At 42.5% G+C, this 15,111-nt stretch overlaps 1 protein-coding gene across 1 annotated transcript in view; it reads left to right on the forward strand.

Annotated features, from left to right (window-relative positions):
• Nucleotides 1–15,111, forward strand: part of LOC134483152 (uncharacterized) — a 757,250-nt gene that overhangs the window by 60,652 nt on the left and 681,487 nt on the right. The window lies entirely within an intron of this gene.

Raw genomic sequence — 15,111 nt, forward strand, 5'->3', positions numbered from 1 at the left:
AGTTCTGATTAGGCCATTTTAGATAGAACAGTGCATAGTGACCCTTAATGTGATGGGCCCTATATAAAGCTTTTTGCAATATTGGAATTTTAACAAACCTCATCCAGTATGTACGGAAGAGGCAAAGATGTGATCACCATGTCCTTACTCTGTATCAGGTTATTTTTCTGCATCCTTGATTGTCAGGCATAGAACAGCAACAATCTGAAATAGCTGGTAGACATGGAAAAACATGGCTAAAACTATAGTTGTGGGTTACACACCTCAACTGTGAAAGGCTAATGCTGTCTGCACAGTCCTTGGAGGCCACTCTTTTAAGCCTAATTATTTCAAACTGAAAGGAGGTTTATCTGAGCTCAAGGTGATCCTGGCCAGCCAGGTAGAGGGCAACATGTGATACTTGAGACCCTGTTTTAAACCAGCACAGAAATCCACACTTCATTCAAAGCATCATCTATGAATTCTCGATTATTTACCATTCTCTCCCTACCAGTCGTTCTGTTTGGAATGGTAGAAAAAAACTGGAACTGATCTTTCTATTTTAAGGACCTTGATCTCTCTTTTTTTAGGTCCACATTAAGAGTGCATACAAATGGACATCACCATCTGAACATCTTAGTATTATCTACTCTGTATATATAGCATAATACTGTGCCTATGACAGTCTTAAGCTTCCTTGAGTGTAGTTGCCCCATCAAGAAGTGTGAAGTTCTGAGTTCAAACCCCAGTGATGCTTTAAAGGGACTAGAAGAAAGCGATCAGAGATACTCCACTTCTTTGTCCTTAGATTAAATCAAGTTGACACAATGTGAACCTGGTGGGCTATTTAATCATGCATCTTTCTCCCAACCCCACTTCCACGAGTTCAGTCCATGGCAGAATTCATCCCCCACCATCCTAAATATTTCTTTATATATTTCTATAAGAGCCAGGTTTCTTTTTTTTTAATAGAATTAGTTGTAGGCAATCAACTGCTGCCCTATGTGAGAAATGATTAGTATCTATTGCAACTTACCACAGTGTATTTGTGTATACAAGTACATTATTGGAAATCCAGCATTACTGAGGGATTGGAAACCAGTGCTGTGGCCTTGCCTTTCTGTGCCTCTTCCTGGCTCACAGGCAGCTGGGGGCAGACCTTGAGTTCCTCTTCAGGGACAGAGTGATGTTGAATGGGCACTGAGCAGGCAGAGAAACACAGCTGAGGCAGCTCCTTTCAGTTATTAAACACATCATCTCCTTCCGATCTTAAGGGCTATTGCTGAGGTCTTGCCCCCATACCTACCTTAATAGCAGTGAATTTGTTACACAGCAGCCAGCTCTTTCCTATTGCTCTGTAATACGCCTCCACATCATGGATGCCAAGAAAAACACTAACAAAGAACAAAAAACTCTGACGTTGAACTGTGTGGTGCTGGTCACATACCCTGTTATGTTCTGTATGTTATGAGGTGTGTTAATCTTAACAAGTTCCCCAAGTGTATTCTTCACATAGGACCCAATAGATTCAAGGAAAATAGGAACAATTATGTGTAAAATGGCCTGAGTCAGGGCCCACAGACCGAAGCATTTCCAACACTTGTGCACCAGCCCATGTGGATTTTGCAATGAGCGGGGCCTAGCAATGTCCAGTACACAGTTGTGAGCTGTTGCTCTGGTTGAACTGTATTGGTGTGTGCATTAATAAACTACACCTATTTAAATGAATTCAGTGTCCTGTGGTTTGAATCCAGACCCCTTGACACCAGGTCTTCCCTTCTGCAGCACTCGGGAAAAAGGCTAAGTTTAGGAAAGGTGACCTCTTTTCATAAGTTATGTGACAAGAGGGATGGTGAATGATCCCTTGTGATAAGAATCAAGGTTTCCTCTGTGGTATTTAGGTCTATACTGGCCCTGTGCAACAGCTTCAAGAACCCATTTCTGATTTTCCTTGGGATTCCCGTGATGATGCACTCAGACAGGATTGGAAACAACCAAAACGGTGGTCAGACTTGATTTATAAAATGTAGGTAACATTGCAAACTTATGTTGTAGGATATTTGATCATATTGTCATCCCCAATATTGTGTTATTTACTTAGAAAAATACCTTCTGGCTGTGTAGTTCAGTACTAGCACCAATATTTAACCCTAGAGCTATTTTTGTTTGTTTGTTTGTTTTTTGTTTTTGTTTTTGGATGAACAAGTACTTTCCTATTTTGTGGCCCAGCCCTATCTCTTACTTCTTTGCACAGTCATAGAGAGACCTCAAACATATACTCAGACAAAGCCAGGGGAGTGTATAAAAGGGCCTAAGGCAATACCACATAATGACATTGAAAGTGGGCTCTCTTCTTCATGCACGCCTCCAGCTCTCCTGACATCTACATGAATTATAACTCCTAATGCAGTGTAAATGATGTCTGCGCTATTGCTGAAGGAATCATGAGAATAACAACTGTAAACATTCCACCATGGATAGAATTTGTGGAAAGAGGCAACTGGCAGCCAATGAGAGGGCTCTACAGTTAAAGGGGCTTGCTGTCAAGTCTGATGAGCTTGACTCAATCCCCAGGACCCACGTGGTAAAAAGGAGAGAACCAAGGGACAAGCTGTCCTCTGGCTTCCACTCATGTGCTTACATGTATGTGAGTATATATGTATATGTCTGTATGTACGTGTGGATATGAATGTGTGTATGCATGTATGTGTATACGTGTATATGTATATGTGTGTATATGTCTGTCTATATGTGTGTATAGGTGTATTTGTATGTGTGTATATGTATTGTATGTGTGTGTATGTGTGTATGTATATGTGTATGTGTGTATGCATGTATGTGTGTATGTGTGTGTATGTATGTGTGTATGCATGTAGGTGTGTATATATCTGTGCATGAGCATGAATGTGTATAGTCATGTATATGCATGTGTTTTCAGGTACCTGTATTCGTGTTTATGTACGAATGTATGTGTGTATATGTATGTATGGACACACAAACACACACAATGTTAAAACATAAAAAGCTCCTTGGAGTATTCACCGTGCCTGGATAAGTGGTGACCATGTGGGGGAAACACATGTCCATGTAAGCACACCTGTTCACGTGCACTGAGCAATGCCCAGCCTGGTCTTGAGCTCACTACCTGCCCAACGATGAGTTTCTGCCCACCTGTTCTTCTCAGAGCCAGGCGACGATTGTTCCTGCCATTCCAGTTCTGTTCCAGTTTCTCATGCCACAAACCTTCTAGCTTGAATCGCACCTACTGACGCAGGAACCTAACAGCCTCCAACCCAGTGAAGTAAGTAAACTTCTTCCTGACATCCTCAGGCTTGGTGTCCCCCATGAGTCACAGGGAGGAAGGATGGCATGCACCAAGGAGAAGGGCCATGGGCAAGGAAGACAGGATCATAAGTCAGTCATCCCTGACACCAGCAAAGTGTGTGCTTCAGAGCTGGCTCTGCTCACTCTTGTCCCAGTGGCAGGACTTAAGAGTGGTGCATACCTGACACCCAGCGCTCAGAGACGTCTGAGGCATGAGAACCAGGAGTTCATGGCCATCGTAACTAATGGTGAGATCAAAGCCAGCCTGGGCTGCATGAGACTCAGTCTCAAAGCAGGCAAGGAGGAACTTGCTATATTTGAGCAAGGAAGCTGCCATCCTCCTGGGTTCTAAACATTCACTGCAATACAGAAAGATGCTAGGGCTAGTGTGGCAGAAAGTAGGAGACAGAGAAGCCAGGTTAACCCTCACTAATCTTCTCATGCTGTGTGAGCTATGAGTAGATGGTGCCCTATACACTGTGGACAGGATGGTCTCTCAGACAGTTCAGAAAGCCATGGAGGACTCCAGCAATTCTCCACTTGGGTGTCACTTGAGTCTTATATGTGTGTGTTTACAAGCCAAAACATAAAATCCATAGGTGACTGTGTGAATTCAACATGGCCCAGCCATGTGCTGGAATATTATTCAGCCTTACATAGGATTCAGATTCTGATCCTTGAACAGGAATGAGAATGGTAGCCATTCTCCTAAGTCAGACCTCCAGGCAGTGCAAAGACAAACTAACACTGTATGACACCACTGAGGGCTGCAGTGTCACCAGTTATATAAAGACAGAAAGCAGGAAGGTTTACAGAGCCCCAGGGGTGACATGGAGGGGGGAGGTTGGAGGGTAGGTGTGTAAGTGGGACTGAGCCTCAGAGGAATCAGACATGGCTGCAGAATATGCATGTGGTTGCCTCCCATACCTGTGGGTGCTGCCTCCTCAGAAAGGCAAATACAGCAAAAGAAAGGACCAGAGGGGACAGGCTCTGACCTCCTGTAGACACACACAAATGACGTGACAGAATGTGCACACTGCTGCCTTGCTGCCGGAGCAGTTGAGCTTCCAGAAGGGTTGAAAGAGGCTGGAAGGGCTGAGCATGGCACTGAGTTCAAGGACATAGCTTTAGGTCCTGGGGAACCTACGGTGCCCAGGCCCCATCCTGCTGATACTGAGGGACACAGCTGACATTCAGGGTGATGGCCGGGCTGTGCTGGGGAATAGGTGTCCACTCTCACCTGCTCCAGCTTGAAGATGTGCTGGGTGAAGTAGGACTGCAACTACTTGTTGGATTCATTGATGCAAATCTGCTGGAAGCTATTCTGTTCAAAGTCCTCAAATCTGAAAATGGCCAAGACACCAATGGGCAAGCACTGGGAGACAAGGTTTTGATATAGCCGGGGCCTCCTGGGAAGACTAGCCGTCCTGAGAGGAGTTGCAGAAGAGGGGATGTCTTTTGCTGACCTGTTTGGTACCCACTGTTTTTTTGCCAAGGGTTCCTTTATTACTTCTTGATGGAACCAGGCCTGCACATATCCAGGAAGCATTGGGGTGGAACCTGGGCTTGGTGCCCACATGCTGGCATCGCTGAGGGTGAAGCCTAGCCTATCACACTTCCAGACACCGAGTGCAGATGCCTGGGTTCCTATAGAATGGCGGTTCTTACCCTTCCTAACACTGTGACTCTTTATTTCAGTTCCTCATGTCGTTGTCATCCCAACATAAACTTATTGGCGAGCTACTTCATGAGTGTAACTTTGTTACTGTGAGGAACTGTAGTGTAAATGTCTGGTGTGCAGGAGCGCTGATGTAGAACCCACAGATTGAGAGCAGCTGCTGTAGAGGATCAGAGTCCTCTGCCAGCCCTGGTGTTTGCAGAGATCCCATGGGTTCCTAGTCTCCATGGCTTTCCCAAGGACAGGGTTTATTCTTGGCCGTCTCAGGGCCTGGGACCTCACAGAAACAGCCTCTCCCATGTCCTTCCTGTTGAGAGTGTGGTTGGTCCTCAGCACAGTCCAGTCAAACAAGGCGCGGTATAGACACTTGGCCAGGGGTCTCCTGCAGTTATGGCCTCTGGACAGAGGGGTTTCTTACCTGGGGTGGGGCAACCGTGCCAGGTACAGGCAGTGATGCTCAGAGTCAAGACCTAGTTTTGTCTTATTTTCATAGACAAAGTTGCCCAGGCTGGCCTCTAACTTGCCGTGTAGCCAAGGATAATTAAACAACTGATCCTACTGCCTCTACCCCCCATGGCCTGGCATTGCAGATGAGTGTCACCAGAGCTGGCTTGTCACAGCTGCTATACGGCTCTAAGTCAGGGGCCTCATGTGCAGGAGTTTTATGACTGTGCCATCCCAACCCCACAACCAGGGTTTTCACCTTTCTCCTGCTGAAGTCTGCTTAATCCTACCCTGGCCCCAGGACACAGCAGCTGTGGGAGACTCAAAGTCTGGGGCTTCAGCACAGCATGGGTACACAGCATGGCATGCAGCCTACATGGCTGTGAAAAAGCCAAGGAAGTGCTTCTCAGCTCACCCCCTGTAGGAGTGTCTAGCCCATCCTTCTCTCCATGGACGCAGACATCTGCTTCCAACTGCCCGACATGTCCCTCTGGTTTTGACTTTCCTGGATGCCATGGCAATGCCACCACACAGAGTGCTGCCTCTACTGGGGACACTCACACAACCTCTCTGGGGGACATCTGAGCCAAGCAGGGATTGGGTGCACTGCAGAGAGGTCAAGTCATGTCGTGAAGTACCTTGTCCCACAAAGGCTCACTGTTCAGGGAGTTGACTGGAAAAGTAAGCTTATGCCCCTGGGCAGGGTCCCCATAGGGAATGTCCTACACCCTGCCATCAGGTCTATTCCTGGTGCCATGCAAATTCAATTTGCAAGACCCAATGCTCTGGAAATGTCAAGAGCTAACGGAAATGTACCAGGAAGTGCACACCACAGCAAAGGGAGAGGATGGCACAGAGACCTATGCTATGGGTTAAAGGGCACGGAAAGGCCACCTTGAGCACAGGGGTCAGTCACCTCTTTCACAAACAAGGCAAAGGTCAATGCTCTCAGCTCCGGGAGCCTAAAGGGCTCTGTGGCTCCTAAGCCCTGCAGCTGCAGCCAGAAGCAGCACTGAACAGGATGTAAATGCTGAGTATGGCGATGTCAATAAAACTTTATTTACAAAACCAAATTGGTGGTAGTGGTGGTGGTGGTGGTGGTGGTGGTGGTGATGGTGGTGGTGGTGTCGGCGGACTGGTTCATTTCAAAGCATGCTGGAGTGGCATGGCCACTGAGCATCGGGAAACACAGAAAGGAATGCGACCGGACGCAGGGCTCCCAACACCCTAGACGTCGACCTATGGCACTGGAACAGGGTCCCTGAAGGTAAGTCTGGACAGTCAGATAAGGTAAGTACAATTTATTACAAGGAAATGGGACAAGATAAATCTTCTCTTCATCTCGCTATGCTTAAGCATCTTTAAGAGTGCAGGGAATTCATGTCTATCAGTCTGGTTTAGAAAAGTGTTTAGAGACAGCAGGAGTACACTCCATGGTTCCCTTACGAGGGTTCCAGGGATTCTGATATCTGGGTCAAAGTGAAAGTTAAGGAGAAAAAGGCTGTCAGGCAGGGCAAAAAGATTCCAATTTCTGGTCTCTTTGGGCTGTAATTTTTACTGTGTTCAAGGCCATGAATGCAGACAGGGTAATAACGAATACAGAACAAGAAGCTAGAGCTTCATTAAGACAAAACGAAAGTAAAAGTTTTGCCCTCTGCACCACTGCCTGAAGCAGGTTTTTCTAAGTCTTTTCCCGAGGATGGCATGTTGACCATTAGATTCACAAGATGATAATGACGAATTCACCTGCTTTTTCTTTTCCTATAATTAGGCCAGCATCGATTCAAGGTGTGGCCCAACCGACTTATTATAAAGGATGATACTGGTTGGTTGAAAAAGGTAGTAGCTTTCTATGAACCATATATTAAGTTTTTATGTATATTAAAATTAACATTGGAAAGAACAATGGTAGGAGAGGTAGCTGGAGGACAACTGCTGCAAATGCTTGCTTTTGAAAATGCTAATGAAGAGTACAGGAGAGCATTATTACCTATAAAGGAGGCTGGGGATATTAATGCTTATATGAAGGCATGCAAGGGTATCTTTTCTGAAAATGGAAAGATGCATATTTGGCACGTATTGATCCAGATAGAGTTATTAAATTATATGTTTAAATACTCTTGAATATCCTACAGGCACTTTCGCTCAGGATGAGTTGCCTTTAGAATGGGTTTATATTAAATAAAACTTTAACCAAACATTAACAATTAATGAGGAACAAATTTCTTTAATTATTCAGCAAGGCATACAAAGACCTGTTACTCTGTGGGGATATGATTGTGCTGCTATTGTTTTCCCATTAAGCAAAGATAAAGGGGAATATTTAATGCAGATGTCTGAGGTTTTTCAATTAGCCATGATTTCTTACACTGGAAATGTTGAATTTCATCCTCTCCATAGTAAATTGTGGGATTGCTTTAAAAAACAAAAAAAATTTGATAAATACACTAATTTCTGTTGATCCATTACCATCAGCCCTTACTGTGTTTACAGATGGCTCTAAGACCAAGATGGCTTATTGGACCAAAGATTAATTTTGGGGACAAGAATCTTCTTTTGGGTCAGTACAACAAAATGAATTATTAGCGGTAATTAATGTATTCCAGGATTTTACTCATGATGTAAAAATATTATAGCTGAGTCCGCTTATGTTGTAGGAGTAGTACAGAATATTGCGACTGCTGTTGTTTCTACATCTAAGCCTATATTAAATGTTATTCTCACATATTAAAGGACTATTGTTATTATGAAACTCTAGAATATTCATTACACATACTAGATCACATTCAAAATTTCCAGAATCTTTAACACTTGGCAATCATATGGTAGATCAATTAGTGGCATTTGCTACCCCAGAAGAACACAGTCATAATCATGCCAATACAGGATATTTACATATTAAATATAAGATTCCCTATTCTCAAGCCAAACAAATTATTGCTAATTGCCTATGTGTCAGTCTTCACGTATAAAATGTATTCCATCTCAAATTAATCCCAGAAGGATGCAACTTAATACATCGTGTCAGATCGATATAACCCATATTTCTGAGTTTGGTCGCCTTTCACATATAGATGTAAGCATAGATAATTTTTCAAAATTTGTGTGGGCTACACCATTTCCAGGAGTACGCACTGCTCATGTTATACAGCATCTATTGGAAACTTTTGCTGTTATGGGACTGCCTTCTAAAATTAAAATTGATAATGGACAACATATATTTCTTATCAATATAAACAATTTTGTCAACGATATCATATTGTACATATTACTGGTACAGAACACAATACACAAGGCCAAGCTTTTGTTGAAAGAATTCACCATACCCTGAAATGACAAATTATAAAATTAAAAAGGGGGAAAAGAGATGGCCTTATGCAACCTGAATGGAGTTTGCAGACCAGTCCCAGGGCTATATTGGCACAAGCATTATACGTTATTAATTTTCTTAATTTACCACAAGGTGAAGTTATATCAAGAGCCAATAGACACTTTGTTGAACTTCCCCCAAGAAGGCATGGAAAAGACAGTATGGATAAAAATTGCCCGGGATGCTGAATGGCAGGAAAGGACATCATTGTATATAGGGGAGAGGGTTTTGTCTCATTACAGGATGGGAGACTATTCTGGTTACCCGGGAGATGGATCCAAGCACAGAATAATAAGAACTGCTCCCTACCCTCAAAGGAATCCAGTTAAACCAGCTACATTTTCTCCTGATGGATGTTCTCAGGAGATGAGGAGGTGTCCTCCATTACTGAGGCCCTGGCTTCTCTTAGTGTCCACAAACAACAATGGATAAGGATCCGTGTAGTGACAACCCTATTACCTATGTGGGGTCAGGTGAAGCGATTAAGCACTGAAAGGAATAATTTTGTCTCCTTCAGGAAAGTCCTTTACGGCTGAGCACTTATTCTTAGCAATGTGTGTTTTACTCATGGTCTCTTCTGCTGCGGCCAATGCCAGTTATCGGGCTTATATTGCTTATCATGATGAAATCCTACTACTTTTCTGTTAGTAAATATATGGATAATGACACAGAACATGATTGGAAGTTAATTCAAGCCTATTTAGAGGGTAATGAAAGTGCTTCAAAAGTAATTAATGCCTTGAAATATGATGTTCGAATGTCTTTTGGTAAACAGCTAGAAGATATGGAATAGCGAAATTATTGGCTGATCAATTGACAGGATTAGATCCCAAGGCTTGGCTTCAAAGGATTTTCCATAGCATGGGAGGAGCTAGTTTTGCCATAATCTTATGTACATTATGTATTATGTTGCTTTATTTTTACATGACTAAACCCCTACAAGGACCTTTAGCTATGTTATGTAAAGTGTTACTTTAAAACAAAAGAAAAAAGAAGGAATTGTTAAGACATAGAGATGCAGCTCCCAGGCAGGGTCAAGAAAGGCCTGGTGCCAGATTCAAGTAGGGCCTGGAATGCCGCCCTGGAGAAGAAAATGTTTTTCTCACTTGGCCTTAAATTATGTTCTGCTGTGTCCCGTTTTGTGGAAGTGGTTCTAACGCTCTCTTGGTAATGGTGAGTATATTTTGATTATAATAAGAGAGGTTATTTGTTATATGAATATTTTTAGAAGAAGCTTTCGTTTATTCGTCTTTCTTTGTTTAATCTTCCCTCATTGTTCCTGGTATCCTGGGAATAATGATCTTATGTTATCTTGACACAATGAAAATTGTAGTAATGCATATTCTTAGCTTAATAAGGATTAATAAAGCTTACAACTGCGTGCAGTTTCTTATGCCTTTGCTCTGCACCCCCTGTGTCCTGGGGGTATGCGACCATACCCAGGGCCCCAACTCACTACACATTGACAATGGGTCACCCCACAAAACACAGAAGCATCTACCTTAGTCAAAAATGGACATTTTATTGAATGCACACACTAACACTGATTGATCACATCCATAGCTAAGATACTAGGGGCAGATCCGTGGCCCAAAATACATTCTTCTAAACCTATGAAGCGAAAGAAAGAAAGAAAGAAAGAAAGAAAGAAAGAAAGAAAGAAAGAAAGAAAGAAAGGAAGGAAGGAAGGAAGGAAGGAAGAAGAAAAAACACAAAAAACTTAAGCTTCTCATAGGAACTTCGCAGGAAGTGTTGTCTGGCGGTCAGTTCTGATTAGGCCATTTTAGATGAAACACTGCATAGTGACCCTTAATGTGATGGGCCCTATATAAAGCTTTTTGCAATATTGGAATTTTAACAAACCTCATCCAGAACATACAGCAGAGGCAAGGATGTGATCACCATGTCCTTGCTCTCTATCAGGTTATTTTTATGTGTCCTTGATTGTCAGGCATAGAACAGCAACAATCTGAAATAGCTGGTAGACATGGAACAAAGTGGCTAAAACTATAGTTGTGGGTTACACACCTCAACTGTCAAAGGCTAATGCTGTCCTCAGAGACCTCGGAGGCCCCTCTTGTAAGACTATCTATTGGAAAGTGGAAGCAGGTTTATCTGAGTTCAAAGTGAACCGGGCCAGCCAGGGAGAGGGCAACATGGGATACTTGAGACCCTGTCTAAAACCAGCACAAAAACCAACCCTTCATTCAAAGCATCATCTATTAATTCTTTATTATTTACCACTTTCCCCCTACCAGCCTTTCAGTCTGGAATGGTAGAAAAGGACTGGGAATGTTCCTTCTATTCTAAGGACCTTGATCTCTCTTTCCTTAGGTCCACATTAAGAACACATGCAAATGGATATCACCATCTGAACAACTTAGTATCATCTACTCAGTATATCTAGCCTAATACTGTGCTGTGACAATCTCAAGCTTCCTTGAGTTTCGCTGAACTAGCAAGAAGTATGAAGTACTGAGGCCACACCCCAGTGATCCTTTCAAGGGGTTAGAAGAAAACCATGAGAGATGCTCCACTTCTTTGTCCTTAGATTAAATCACATTGACACAATGTGGGTGGACTATTTAACCAGACATGTTTCTCCCAACCCCACCTTTCTGAGTTCAGACCATGGCAGAATTCATGCCCCACCACCCTAGATATTGAGTTTTGTGATATGTAATTATTATTTAAACCTATGTATTAAATTTTGTCATTTTGTTAATTTTTGTGGTTTTCCCAGTCTTCTTTGATTAACTTTCCTAGTTTTATTAATTTATCCCCTGTGTTCTCTGGTATTTTGTCCTTCCCTTCAAACTAAAGTATTCCTTTTAGGATCCTCTACAGAGCTGTCTTACTGGTTACTCATATTTTGTTAAATTTATTTTTAGTATGCATTCGTCAGCACAGTAGCTGGGCAGCTGCCTGTCCTCCATGGTACCAGATCTACTTTCCAAACAATAACGCTCAACTCTTACAGGCTGTGTAGCATCTTGACTGTTTTTGTTCCACTTGGACAGCCCTCAGGACCAGGCTCTCCTCTCCCTTAACCATGGCTGCTGTCCTCTTCCTCTCTTCTCTCCATCACACATGTTCTTCCTTTATTCTCTGGCAGCTTCTTCTTCCTTCTTCCCTCCTCATGATCCTCTCTAGCAAAGCCCTCAAAGCTCCCCTCCCCCATCTCTCTGCTGTGCAGCTGTTGGCTGTTGGCTTCTTTATAATCACAGTTAACTGGGAACAGGGTCAGTTATTTGGGGTTAACCAGTCCTGAGTTCCACAAATTAGCATTAAAATACAAGCAGAATTAGGCCAATCCACTACAGGGATTTTTGTTTGTTTGTTTGGTTGGTTTGGTTTAATTTTCATTTACCTTTTTACTTGTTATTTTATTTTTGGCTATTTTTTATTAATCGGTTATTTTATTTATTTACATTTCAACTGTTGTCCTGCTTTCCAGACTCCCCTCATCAAACCTCACATCCCGTTTCTGCTCAGCTTTGCCTATGTGACAGTGCTCCTGCACCCACACATATCCATCCCCACCTCACACCTCTAGGATCTGCCTTTGGTGGGGCTACAGGCCTCAGCTTGTACCATAGAGCATCCTTGCATACAGTTTGGCTGGCATTTTGGCCCCTGGGAGCTTGGGGATTAGGGAAAGAAGATCTGTTCAGATATTAAAGCCAATGTTTGCTGCATTCTCTTCTTTTTCTGGTTATAGGTGAAATTATGTTTGTGTGCTTCTCTTTTTTTAAATTATTGAGAGAAGATTAATTTCTTGGTTTTTCTTGGGTATAGTTTAGTTCATTGTCTTGGAGTTTTCCTCCTATTAGCCTCTGTTGTGCTTTCTTATAGAAAAGAATTCTTTAAATTTGGTTTTGTCATGAAATATCCTGGTTCCTCCTTTTATGGTGATTGATGATTATGCTGGATATAGGAGCCTGTGTCTGTATTACATCTGCCCAAGATTTTCTGACTTTTAGAATCTCTGTTGAGAAGTCTGGTGTAATTCAGATACGTCTGAATTTATTTGTTACTAGATATTTATACCTTACCCCTTTTAATGTTCTTTCTTGATCTGTGCATTTAGCGTTTTAATTATTATGTGAATGGAGGAATTTTTCTGGTACAATTAGTTTGATGTTCTGTAGGCTTGTTGTACCTTTATTGCCTTTTCTTTCTTTACCTTATGAAAGTTTGCTGCTATGATTTGTTGAAGGTGTTTACTGGATCTATGAACTAGAAATCTTAATTCTCTTCTCTATCTATTATCCTTAGGTTTCAACATTTAATTGTGTCCTGAAATTCATGGATGTTTTGGATTCAGTAAACCATACATGTTTATCTGAGATGGGTGTTTTGTGCTTTGTGGGATGACCTCCTTGACCCCAGGCTGCATGAAGAATCTCAGCTGACAATGGGGACATAAATCATGAGTTTGTGTAGCAAGACCCAGGCCTCTTCCAGGTTCTTAGATATTAACTGAGAACCTCAAATACAGTAGTAATGTGATAGTGTGGTGTGAATCTAGTTACTCTTCTCTATTTTGATATAGATGACTCTTTTTGTGTCATGGTCAGCTTATAATGACTAGAAGACCTAAGCTTGAGAATAACCAAAGACTACATTGCTTCTCTAGCAGCTGAGCTTTTAAAAGCCCTGGTGTGACAGCAACTTTTGGTGGACATTCTGGATTATTCCTTCTGTACTTTAACTCTCTGTGTCACTTCCACCATGAGTAAGTTAGTTCAATTCCATAAATTGAAAATCCATCACCTGGAAGAAATACTCTTTTTTTTAAAGATTTATTTATTTATTTATCATATACAAGTACACCGTGACTGTCTTCAGACACACCAGAAGAGGGCATCAGATCTCATTACAGATGGTTGTGAGCTACCATGTGGTTGCTGGGATTTGAACTCAGGACCTCTGGAAGAGCTGTCAGTGCTCTTAACCACTAAGCCATCTCTTTAGCCCAAGAAATACTTTCTGAATATGATCTGAGATTGGCCATGGAAAAAGGGTAGCTTGAACTGTGCCACCTAGGTTCTGGGCTTGCACAGGCCTGCTCTCCAAAAGAAACCTGTGTTCACAGCTGTTGGCTGGCTAAGAAAGATTTCACGAGACGTGATACACAGCCCTCGGACTTCTGCTCCAGTCATCTGCACAATTTTTCCCGGACGATATCCTCATACCTCCAGCAGGCGGGTGATGAAGCTGTCCACTCTCAGCTCCCCTTCAGCCATCTTGTGGGCACCAGACTCTCCTCCCTGCAGCAGGAACAAAGGCTTCTCCATGGTGGCTGCAGCAGCAGTGGTGGTTTGGCATTCTCACCTAGGAGGCCCTATGCCTTTCTACCCCAGTTCCAACTCACCTCAGGCCCGGGCCTTCCCCCCATCCACTTCCCACGGAGCAGGGAGAGCAGCACCCACTAGAAATAAAAGGGAAGCCCTTGGTCCTGCCAAGACTGAACCCCCAGTGAAGGGGCTTTTTGGGGGGGGAGGGTGGTAATGGTGGGAGGATGAGGAGGGGAACACCCATAGAGAAGGGGAGGGGGAGGTGTTAGGGGGATGTTTGCCTGGAAACCCAGAAAGGTAATAACAATTGAAATGTAAATAAGATATACCCAATTTAATAAAGATGGAGAAAAAAATAGAAAGAAAAGGCACACATTTAAAACAGAAGAATATGGACCCTAATTTTAAACCACAGCTCTGTCAATTAACTATACCTTAAGGAAGCTCAGAAAAGCAGGCCAAACAATTAATATTTTCTCGGTTTAAGTAAATAATAATGTCCGTTTCTTGCTATTGTGGAGGGAATTAAATACATAATATGTAATCATGGAAGTTTTGAAGTACCATCCATTTTTCTGTTCATTAAATCAATCTTACTCATTTCATTGATGAAATATGTATGTTTTCCGTTTCACAGTTATATGTATAATAAAACCAGTATAAAAACCTCCAGAATATTCAGTTATTATAGATATTTGTCATTTCTTACAGAGGGCAACTATGATTGACTACACCCAATTCTATAAAAAACAAAACTCAGGAAACCTGGCCCTTGGCAGCAATGAATCAAGAAATATCTAGATGGTGGGGCATGAATTCTGCCAAGCAATGACCTCAGATAGGTGGGGTTGTGAGGAAGATGTGTGGTGGAATAGCACACTAGATTCACGTTGTATCATCTTGATTTAATCGAAGGACAAAGAAGTGCAGTATCTCTGATGGCTTTCTTCTAACCCCTTGAAAGGTTCACTGGGGATTGACCATAGAACTTCATTCTTCTTGCTGGGGCAGCAACA

The sequence above is a fragment of the Rattus norvegicus genome, chromosome 19, assembly GCF_036323735.1.
Source record: "Rattus norvegicus strain BN/NHsdMcwi chromosome 19, GRCr8, whole genome shotgun sequence".
Taxonomy (NCBI): domain Eukaryota; kingdom Metazoa; phylum Chordata; class Mammalia; order Rodentia; family Muridae; genus Rattus; species Rattus norvegicus.